Here is an 11,933-nt window from a genome sequence, read left to right on the forward strand (position 1 = left end):
CATTCCCTCACCTGCCTTCTTTCTTCACCCTCCTTCCCGCCCTCTCTTCCTCTCCCTCTCCCTTCTTTCACCTGCCTCCCTTCCCCTCGCTCCCTCCCTCCTCCCCTCCTCCTTGCTTCTAACCCCTCCCTTCTACCTCTACCCCCCCCGTTCATCTACCTACATGTGTTTTTAATATTACACGAAACTCGGGACCAACAAGGGTATTTGCATACTTTGTGCGTCGTCGCCAGCCGCGCTTGAGCTGTTTGTGCTCCCTCTTTCTCTCTGTCTCTGTCTCTCTCTCTCTCTCTCTCTCTCTTTCTCTCTCTCTCTTCTCTTTCTCTCTCTCTCTACAATACATATATATGCGATATACATTACATATACATATATCACATACACACACACACACATATACACACACGTACACACGCACACACACACACATGCACACACACACACACACACACACACACACGTACACACGCACGAACGCACGCTCACACACACCCTCACACACACATACACACACACGCACACACACACACATATATATATATGCGAGTGCTTATGTGTGTTTGTGTACGACTTCAAAAAAATGAATAAAAAACCGTATCTGACAACGGGGAAGGAATGCCCCACCGGCTCCTTTTCGGCAGCTGTAATGACGTCACGAAATAAACATAAACATCCGGGTCTGGAAGCCATCGCGTGCAGGGCTCCTTCTCCTCTGCACTAAGTGGGCTTCCCCCGTTTCTTTTGCCGTCTTTAAGGAACCGTCGACTTACTGGGCTAGACCTTTCTGCGACAGGTCTTGTTCTATATGGGAAGGCACCCCCCCTCTATCTCTCTTTTTCTTTTTTTTCTGTTTCTGTCTTTGTTTTTCGTTTTTTTTTTTCTCTTGATCTGTCTCTTCTTCTTTTTCTCTTTCTTTCTTTCTTTCCTTTTTTTCTTTCTTTCTGCCTTTCTCTCTCTCTCTCTCATACTCGCCTCTGTCTCTCTCTCTCTCTCTCTCACTTTCTTCCTCTCTCCTTCTCTCTCTCTCTCTCTTTCACTCACTTTCTTTATTTCTTTCTCTCTCTCTCTAAGAAAAATAAAATATTATGTGTATGCGACGTTATATAAGGGAATCTTTTTTTTTTTCTTTATCGACCATTCGTCGCCGAATCCCAAAACAAATGACTTCGCAAACCACAAAACATCAAATAATAAAATAAAAGAGAGAAAAAAAATCTTTGATAGGATAAAAACAGAAGAGAAAGATGTAACCTTACGCCAAAGGAACTTAAAATATTAATATCTTACAAAATTGCTTTAAACTTGTACTTTTGGCCATTTTCCATCACCTTAAAAACACAAACAAACAAGAAAATATCTAATGTAGGTACACATGCACTATGCAGAATTTATTTCAGGTTGGTATGCCACCTTTTCCGTCTTGGATCTCGACATATGTGACATTAGATCCCATAACCTAGTCAGAATAAACGTTCAAATCCACAAAAAAAAAAAAAAAAAAAAGTTTGAAGCTCTATATTTTTCGTGATCTTATACAATGCGGAAATCTGTTGGCCTTTACCTCAGAGCCGACAGACGCGGAGGTCGCGGAGACATCTTGGCTCTGACCTCAAAACAAAACATAACAAACCGTACCTATTGCGAACAGTAAAAAATAGCAAGTAATTCATCAGAGAGCAAGAACCTTTTCTAAATTAATATCAAGTTACAAAAGAAAACTGCCTTTCGAAACACAATAGAGCAAAACCATTACCTGAAATGAGGTGCTTCCCACAGACTCGCCAGTTGTTTGTAGTTCGACTTGCACTCGCCAAATTATTATTATTTTTTTTCTTCTTTATGTCAGTCACTTATTCTCTTGTTTTATTATCAATGTCATTTTATGTCAGTTTTTCTTTTACGAAAAAAGACAAAGAAGACACGGTATCACACAACAGATATGTGGCATTTTTCACTTTTCACTTAAAGAAAGAAAGAAAGAAAGAGAAAAAACAGACCGAAAAGCGAATAAATTGACTGAAGTTCCCACATCACTCTGTATGTAAACAAACATGGCCGCCAACATACCGTGACGTCATGATGACGTAGAAACCTTAGACAGACATCGATAGAAAAGTAAAGAAAATATAAAAAACAAATCGAAAATAGATAAATAATTCATGAATAAAAAAAGATATATAAAACAAACAAATACACAAAACCAATGAACCCAGTTTTAACGCGTGACAAAAAAGAAAAGAAAAAGTCCATTTAATATTGTTCTTTCAAAGTTGACATAATTGGTTCAGATATGATTATTATCACTATAGAAGTTATTATCATCATCATCATTACTGTAATAATTATCATCATCATCATCGCCAATCATCATTAATCTATCAATCAGTCAATTATTCATCATCATAATCACATCACCACCACCACCATCATCATCATTATCATTATCACCATCATCATCATTATCATTATCACCATCATCATCATTATCATTATCATCATCATCACCACCACCACCATCATCATTATCATCACCATCATCATCACCACCATCATCATCATCATCATCCCCACCACCATCATCACCATCACTGTCATAATATCACTATAAAATAAATTCTTATCATTATCACTATGATGGAAATTATGATAGGTTGGCGTTAGATAGGTAGGTAGGGGGGAGGGGGTGAGTGGAGTAGGGGAGTTGGGGTTATGGATACGGAGGAGAGAGGGAGGGGAGGGAGGGATGAGGGGAAGAGAGAAGGGAAGGAGGGGAGAGGAATGAGGGGAGGGAGGGGAGAGGAATAAGGGAAAAGAGAGAAGGGGAGGGAAGGGAGAGGGAAAGGAATGAGGAGAAAGAGGGACAGAGAGCGGGGAAGGAGGAGAGGAGGAGGGAATATGGGAGAGGGAATAGGGGAAGACAGAAATATGAGAGAAATAAGGGAAGGAATATGGGAAGAGAGAGAGGGAGGGAAGGGGCTTGAGCGATGGGGGTTAAGGAATAAAGAGAAAAAGATAAAAAGAGAGAGAGGAGGGAGGGAGCGATGGAGAATAAGGAATAAAGACAAAAAGAGAAAAGAAGAGAGAGAGGAGGGAGGGAGCGATAGAGAATAAGGAATAAAAAGAAAAAAAAAAGAGAGGGGATGGAGAGGTAGGGGTAGGAGGCGGGGGGAGGAGGGGAGGGGGAGGGGGTGGCCTGGCGTGTCACAGGGTCATAAGCTATCTTCCACAAAACTGGTATTAATTGGTACTTCATCACAGGCTTGGCAACAGGGTGATTCGCGAGGCCCATATACCCGGCTTTACAACCAAACCTTATAGAACCCTGATCACTGGGGTGGGGGGGGGGGTGAAGGGAGGAAGGGGGGTAAGGGGGGTAAGGGGGAAGATAAGGGAGTAGGATAGGGAAGGGGTAAAAGTGATAGGGCAGGGGAGAGGGGTAGGGGAGAGATAAGAAGGGGTGGGGGAAGGTGAAGGGGGGAAGGGGGAAGGGGGAGGGGGAGAGGAGGAGTAGATAGGAGGGGTAAAGAAGGCAGGGGAGGGGGTAGGGGAGAGATAAGAAGGGGTGGGGGGAAGGTGAAGGGGGAAGGGGGGAAGGGGGGAGGGGGAGATGAGGAGTAGATAGGAGGGGTAAAGAAGGCAGGGGAGGTGGTAGGGGAGAGATAAGAAGGGGTGGGGGAAGGTGAAGGGGGTGAAGGGGGAAGATAAGGAGTAGATAGGAGGGGTAAAGAGGGCAGGGGAGGGGGTAGGGGGGAGATAAGGAGTGGGGGAAAAGTGAAGGGGGGAAGGGGGGAGGGGGAGATAAGGAGTAGATAGGAGGGGTAAGAGAGGACAGGGGAGGGGGTAGGGGAGAGATAAGAAGGGGTGGGGGGAAGGGGGGAGGGGGAGATGAGAAGATGGGAGGGGTAAAGAGGACAGGGGAGGGGGTATGGGGAGAGATAAGAAGAGGTAGAGGAGGAAGGGAAGGGGGAGGGGGTAGCCTAGGGAGGGGTATGGAGGGAAGGGATGGGGTACAGGAGGAAGGGGGAGGGGGCAGAAAAGAAGGGGTAGGTAGGAGGGGGAAGGGGGAGGGTAGGGACTTGATAAGAAGGAGGGAAGGAGGAGTTACGAAGGGATAAATAGAAGGGGAAAGGGATAGACAAAATAGAGAAGGGTGGATAGAGAAGTTAGTTAGGAGAGAAAACGGGCAAAAAGGAGATAGAAAGAGAATAGGGGATAGCAGAAGACGGAGGGAGGCACAGATAGGAGAAAGGATAGATAAGAAAGAGAGAAGGTGCTTCTGAAGATTAGGTGAAAGGAGAGAAAGGGAGAAAATAGAGAAGGACACGGATAAGCGAATGGGGGAGAAGGGAGAGGAGAGAAAACGGAGAAAAGAGAAGAGAACGAGTATTATGAGCGAAAAAGAAAAAGTGGAAGGGGGGAGGGGAGGAAGGAAAGTGGGGAGATAAGAGAGGAAGGAGGGAGGAGGAGAGAGAAGAGATGGAGGAGGAGAGAGGAAAGGAAGGAAAGAGGAGAAAGGGAAGAGAGAAAAAAGGAAAGAAGAGAGAAAAGAAGAGAGAGGGGAGAGGGAGGAGGGGAAAGGGGAAGAAGGAAAGAAGGGAGAAGGGTTGAGAGGAATAAATAAACAACTGAGAGAAGAGAAGGGAGAGGGGAGAGGGAAGAGAGAGGAACGAGGGAACAGAGAAGAGAGGGAGGAGGGGAGAGGGAAGAGGGAGGAAGCAAAGAGAGGGAGAGGGAAAAGAGAGGAAGGAGAGAGAAGAGAAGTGAGAGGGAAGAGAGAGGAAGGAGAGAGAAGAGAAGTGAGAGGGAAGAAGGAGGAAGCAGAAAGAGGTAGAGGGAAGAGCGAGGAAGCAGAGAGAGGGAGAGGGGAGAGAAGGACGACAGAGGGCGACAGCCGACGAGACCCCCCCCGGCCAATTATACCTGCAACGACATACATATTTTTCAATTAGCCAGACGTCCCTCTATTACACACGGTGCCGGCGCGGGCTGACTGTCGCTGGCCAACCGCGACGCCCAAATAATAGCGGAGACTGGCCGACCGTGAGGATCAGACATTAGCTAGTGGTGATTGGCCCTAATGTACGGGGCGGAAATGCGACCGTACGGGAGATCGGGAGCGTATGGAGGGGGTGGGGTGGTGGGGTGGTGGGTGGGGTGGGGGGAATGGGGTCTTGTACAAGGGAGAGATGGGGGTTTTGTACAAGGGAGAGATGGGGATCTTGTACAAGGGAGAGATGGGGTTCTTGTACAAGGGAGAGATGGGGTTCTTGTACAAGGGAGAGATGGGGGTTTTGTACAAGGGAGAGATGGGGGTCTTGTACAAGGGAGAGATGGGGGTTTGTACAAGGGAGAGATGGGGGTCTTGTACAAGGGGAGATGGGGGTCTTGTACAAGGGGAGATGGGGTTCTTGTACAAGGGGAGGTGGGGGTTTTGTACAAGGGAGAGATGGGGTTCTTGTACAAGGGAGAGATGGGGTTCTTGTACAAGGGAGAGATGGGATTCTTGTACAAGGTGAGATTTTTTTTGTACAAGGGGGAGATAGGGGTCTTGTACAAGGGAGAGATGGAGTTCTTGTACAAGGGAGAGATGGGGTTCTTGTACAAGGGAGAGATGGGGTTCTTGTACAAGGGAGAGATGGGGGTTTTGTACAAGGGAGAGATGGGGTTCTTGTACAAAGGGAGAGATGGGATTCTTGTACAAGGGAGGGATGTTTTTTTGTACAAGGAAATGTTAGGGTTCTTGTACAAAAGAGCGATGAATTTGTTACACGAGGGAGTTTTGGATATCTTGTACAAGGGAGCGGAGAAATTTTTGTACAAGAGCATCTTGTACATATTATGGATGAGTTTCTTGTACAAAAACATTTGCTAGCGGTGGGATTTCTTGTACACAGCAAGAAGCAGATTTATTTTACGAGTCAAGGACATGGCGGGAGGTTCTTGTACCGAGCACGGATATTTTACGAAAGGTTAGTTTTCATGTGCAAAATAACGTGATTCTGACAGTTTTTTTCTGTGAAAATAAGGATAATCAAGAAAGGAACATATTTCAAAGGTTAAAGGTCAAAGGTTATTCGGGAGTGAAGATATTTCTTGTGTAAGTCAAGGGTATTCTAGCAGTTAAGGAATTTCTTGTACAAATCAGTGTTATTTCGAGAAAAAAATGGATTTCTTGTACAAGTTAAAAACATTCTTGGACAAGACCATTGTAGGAACGTTTTTCTTATGTATAGAAACAGCTTTCTTGTTGAGAATTCTTGTCCGAGCGAAGATCAGCTGGGAGCTTTCTCATTCAAAGAAAAGTAAACAAAGATATATAGATCTATTTTCTCAAGAACTATCTTAGTATTTTATTTCACTGTTAATTCGCAAACACACACACAAACACACAAACATGTACACAAACACACACGCACTTACACACAAACACAAACACACACACACACACAAACACACACACACAAACACACCCACCCATCCACACACACACACAAACACACACACCCATCCACCCATCCACACACACACACAAACAAACACAAACGGTCGAATACACATAAATACACCCCCACCGACAGAAAGACAGATGGCCAAATTTCGAACCAAAAACACCCACCCCCCAAAAAAAAAAGAAAAAAAAAACAAATTGAGAAAAACGAATGAAAACATAGAGACGGCTAATGGAAAGAGCAGAAAGGTCAATTGATATCAAGACACCGATGTTAATCTTCGTCAAAACATCAAAAACTTGATCCAACATGTCGACTGGGATTAATTTATCCTTGTCGACCGGTGATGTATCGTTGTCTTTTCTCTATCTATCTGTCTATCTATTCATCTTTTCTCTTCATCGGTCTTGGTTTTTTATTTAATTATTACTTTCTCTTTGTCTGTATCTATTTCCTGCTGATGCGTTGGAGTCTTAGGTATGGGTGTGCTTTCTCTATCTATCTATCTATCTATCTATCTATCTATCTCTCTATCTATTTATCTTTTCTCTTCGTCGGTCTTGTTTTTTTATTTATTACTTTCTCTTTGTCTGTATCTATTTTCTGTTGATGCGTTGGAGTCTTAGGTATGGGTGTGCTTTCTCTATCTATCTATCTATCTATCTATCTATCTATCTATCTATCTATCTATCTATCTATCTATCTATCTATCTATCTATCTATCTATCTATCTATCTATTTATCTTTTCTCTTCATCGGTCTTGGTTTTTTATTTAACTATTACTTTCTCTTTGTCTGTATCTATCTGCTTTTTTTTTGTGTGTATGTGTGCGTGTGAGTGTGTGTGTTTGTCCTTGTCCTTGGTTTTTAATTATTACTCATTCTCTGTGTGTTTTTATCTCTGTTTGTTTGTTTGTGTATGTTTGTCCATGTCCTTGGTTTTTAATTATTACTTATTCTCTGTGTGTTTCTATCTCTGTTTGTTTGTTTGTTTGTGTGTGTGTGTTTGTCTTGTCTCTCTATGTCTCTGGCTGTCTATCAATCATTTTTTTTATTGTTTCTCCTCCTAGTTCTTGTTTTTATCTATGACTTCCTCTCTCTCTCTCTCTCTCTCTCTCTCTCTCTCTCTCTCTCCCTCTCATTATCTCTCTTCCTCCCTCCTTCCCTCTCCCCTTTATCTTTCTCGCTTATTCTTTCCACCTTTCCCCTTTTCGCTTCTCCCCTATCCCCCTCTTTTTATCAAATTTTCCCTTTTCCTTTTTTTACGACAATAACCCTCCCCTCATTACTAGTAAGACAATACCAAGACTTTTTTTAACTCGATTATCTATTCAGACTTGTTTTCGAGGACAATACAAAGAAGAAGCCCAATAACCTGAAAATTAGATATTCTTTTAACCGGATTTCATAAAATTTTGGATCTGCTGTGTGCCGGATATGTCTTTTTTTGTTTTTAAATTTAATCAGATTAATTAACTGCGGGAATAAAAAAGGGGTTGAATAAAACTCATAAATCAGGTGAACCGTGAGGAGAGAGAGAGAGAGAGAGAGAGAGAGAGAGAGAGAGAGAGAGAGAGAGAGAGAGAGAGAGAGAGAGAGAGAGAGATAGATAGATAGATAGATAGATAGATAGATAGATAGATAGATAGATAGATAGATAGATAGATAGATAGATAGATAGATAGATAGAGAGAGAGAGAGAGAGAGAGAGAGAGAGAGAGAGAGAGAGAGAGGGAGAGGGAGAGAGAGAGAGAATGAGAGTGAGAATGAAAAATAAGAGAGAAAAACGAAATAAAAACAGGATACACACACCTTCTTCCACAACCACTCTCATGAAACACCAACCCCATTTACCCCCAGTGCCATTCTCAGGGCCAGTGCCAGCAACAACCGATTTCTTGCCACCGCCTCCGCTACTTACAGGCAACGCGATGAAATATGGCACAGACCTTTGCAAAAGATAATTAGTAAACAATTAGGAAGATTAATTGTACGAAAGAAGGTAATGACAGGCGTGCCAAAATCTGGAATCCATTTTTGGTCTATGTTCCTTTTTATTTCCATTTATTAAGGTGGCGTGATTGCGGTCTGGGGTGAGGGGTAATGAGTAGGGGGTGGGGTGGGGGTAATGAGTAGGGGGTGGGGTGGGGGTAAGGGGTGAAGGGAGAGGGTTAGGGGTTTGGGGAAGGAGGGAGTGCAAGGGTGGAGGGGAGGAAGGTGGGGTTGGGGGAGGAGTTGGGAGAAGAAGAGAGGGGGGGAAGGGAGGAAGGGAGGGGGAGAAGGAGAAGATTAAGGGGAGGGGAAAGGAAAGAGGGAGAGGAAGGATAGAGGGAGGAGAGGTTGAAGGAAGAGGGTAGGAGGAGGGGAGGTAAATGAGGATAGAGAGGGGAGAAAGGGTAGTGAAGGAATGAGTTAGATAGATGGGTAGATAAATGGACATATAGATAGACAGACAGATAGATAGGTAGATAGATAGACAGATAGACAGAGAGGTAGATATATACACAGATAGATAAATAGAGAGAGAGAGAGTGAGACATGCATGTGAACCAGCCATGTATATGTGTAAATGTTTATGTATATCCCTATGTATATATGTACACGTGAGTGTATGCATTTGTATGCGAAAGTATATACATGCTTCCTTCAATATAAACACATACCACATACATACATAAACGCATACATACAGACACACACATACACACACACACACACATACACGCATACATGCAGACACACGCATACACGCACCAACACAACTACCCCCACCCCCCACCCTACCTCCACCCGTCCCTCCCCGCCAAAGGGTAAAACGTGAACGCCTCAGCCGGGTTCATTTGTCAGCGTCGAGAACAGCCGAAGAACACCAGAATGAACACCGTAGAACGTTCACTCAAGAGGCCTTTTAATCACATAATCGTTTCACTGTGATGGGTTTTAATCGTTTTTTTTTTTTTTTTTTGCTAAACCTCTTTGGAATTAAAAAGAAAAATCGTTTTGTTTATATGCCTATGTGTGAGGGAGAGGGAGAGGGGAGGAGGGTGGGGTAGAGGGAGGGAGAGAGAGGGAGGGAGAGGGAGAGGGAGAGAGGGAGAGACAGAGAGAGAGGGAGAGAAGGAGGGAGAGGGAGAGGAGGGAGAGGGAGGGAGGAAGGGAGGGAGAGAGAGAGAGAGAGAGAGAGAGAGAGAGAGAGAGAGAGAGAGAGAGAGAGAAAGAGAAAGAGAAAAAGCTAGAGCGAAAGCGAGAGAAAGAGAAAGAAAGAAAAAAAGAAAATGAAAAAAAGAAAGAACGAAAAAATGAGAAAAAGAAAGCAAGAAAAAGAACGAAAAGAGAAAGAGAGAAAAAAAGAGAAAGAAAGAGCGAGCAAGAGCGCCGAATAAGGCCGGGTCGGACATATCAGATGGCCACGCGGCGGGACTGTTGCACACCCGATGGGCCGACATGTCCATATAATAAGTGAGATCACTTAACCTGCACGTCTCTGGGGGCGATTGTGTGTGTGTGTTTGTTTGTGCTTTGCGTTCCTGTACTTTTACAAACACGCACACACACACATTTATATATACACAAACGTACATACATATACATACACATACAGACGCACACACACACACACACACGCACACGCACACACACACACACACGCACACAATATATATATACTTATACATACATACATATATATATATCATACAGACATACATACACCTAAATATATCTCCCATACACGCAAAAGTCCCCCTGTAAAAATCCCAACAGTGGCGCGAACAGACAAAACAACAGTCGATGTTCCCGCCCGTAAATTTGTCACCTTCTCAGCCAAGAGACAGAAGACAGCGGCGTATGATTAAACCCTTGTAAATGGGCGGAGAAATACTTTGTAAAACTCGCCGGCTTGACCTTATGCTGAGGGCGGCCAACACTCGGGTCTTTGTGTGCGCGGCGCTGGCGGTGGGTTGTAATGGTGGTTTAAGGGCGTGTGGTTATGGGGTAGTTAGTGAGGTAGTTTTCGTGTGGTATGGGGGTAGTTAGTGAGGTAGTTTTCGTGTGTTTTGGTGTGGTTATGGGGTAGTTAGTGAGGTAATTCTGTTGGTAGTTTTCGTGTGGTTATGGGGTAGTTAGTGAGGTAGCTTTGTTGGTAGTTTTCGTGTGGTTATGGGGTAGTTAGTGAGGTGGTTTTGTTGGTAGTTTTCGTGTGGTTGTGGGGTAGTTAGTGAGGAATTTTCGTTGGTAGTTTTGGTGTGGTTATGGGGTAGTTAGTGAGGTAATTCTGTTGGTAGTTTTCGTGTGGTTATGGGGTAGTTAGTGAGGTGGCTTTGTTGGTAGTTTTCGTGTGGTTATGAGGTAGTTAGTGAGGTGGCTTTGTTGGTAGTTTTCGTGTCGTTATGGGGTAGTTAGTGAGGTGGCTTTGTTGGTAGTTTTCGTGTGGTTATGGGGTAGTTAGTGAGGTGGCTTTGTTGGTAGTTTTCGTGTGGTTATGGGGTAGTTAGTGAGGTGGCTTTGTTGGTAGTTTTCGTGTGGTTATGGGGTAGTTAGTGAGGTAGTTTTGTTGGTAGTTTTCGTGTGGTTATGGGGTAGTTAGTGAGGTAGCTTTGTTGGTAGTTTTGGTGTGGTTATGGGGTAGTTAGTGAGGTAGTTTTGTTGGTAGTTTTCGTGTGGTTATGGGGTAGTTAGTGAGGTAGCTTTGTTGGTAGTTTTCGTGTGGTTATGGGGTAGTTAGTGAGGTAGCTTTGTTGGTAGTTTTCGTGTGGTTATGGGGTAGTTAGTGAGGTAGCTTTGTTGGTAGTTTTCGTGTGGTTGTGGGGTAGTTAGTGAGGTAGCTTTGTTGGTAGTTTTCGTGTGGTTATGGGGTAGTTAGTGAGGTAGCTTTGTTGGTAGTTTTCGTGTGGTTATGGGGTCGTTAGTGAGGTAGCTTTGTTGGTAGTTTTCGTGTGGTTATGGTGTAGTTAGTGAGGTAGCTTTGTTGGTAGTTTTCGTGTGCTTATGGGGTAGTTAGTGAGGTAGTTTTGTTGGTAGTTTTCGTGTGGTTATGGGGTAGTTAGTGAGGTAGCTTTGTTGGTAGTTTTCGTGTGGTTGTGGGGTAGTTAGTGAGGTAGCTTTGTTGGTAGTTTTCGTGTGGTTATGGTGTAGTTAGTGAGGTGGTTTTGTTGGTAGTTTTCGTGTGGTATGGGGGTAGTTAGTGAGGTAGTTTTCGTGTGGTTATGGGGTAGTTAGTGAGGTAGCTTCGTTGGTAGTTTTCGTGTGGTTGTGGGGTAGTTTTCGTGTGGTTATGGGGTAGTTAGTGAGGTAGCTTCGTTGGTAGTTTTCGTGTGGTTGTGGGGTAGTTTTCGTGTGGTTATGGGGTAGTTAGTGAGGTAGTTAAGGGCGTGTGGTTATGGGGTAGTTGGTGAGGTAGTTTTGTTGGTAGTTTTCGTGTGGTTATGGGGTAGTTAGTGAGGTAGTTAAGGGCGTGTGGTTATGGGGTAGTTGGTGAGGTAGCTT

The sequence above is a fragment of the Penaeus vannamei genome, chromosome 30, assembly GCF_042767895.1.
Source record: "Penaeus vannamei isolate JL-2024 chromosome 30, ASM4276789v1, whole genome shotgun sequence".
NCBI classification, from domain to species: domain Eukaryota; kingdom Metazoa; phylum Arthropoda; class Malacostraca; order Decapoda; family Penaeidae; genus Penaeus; species Penaeus vannamei.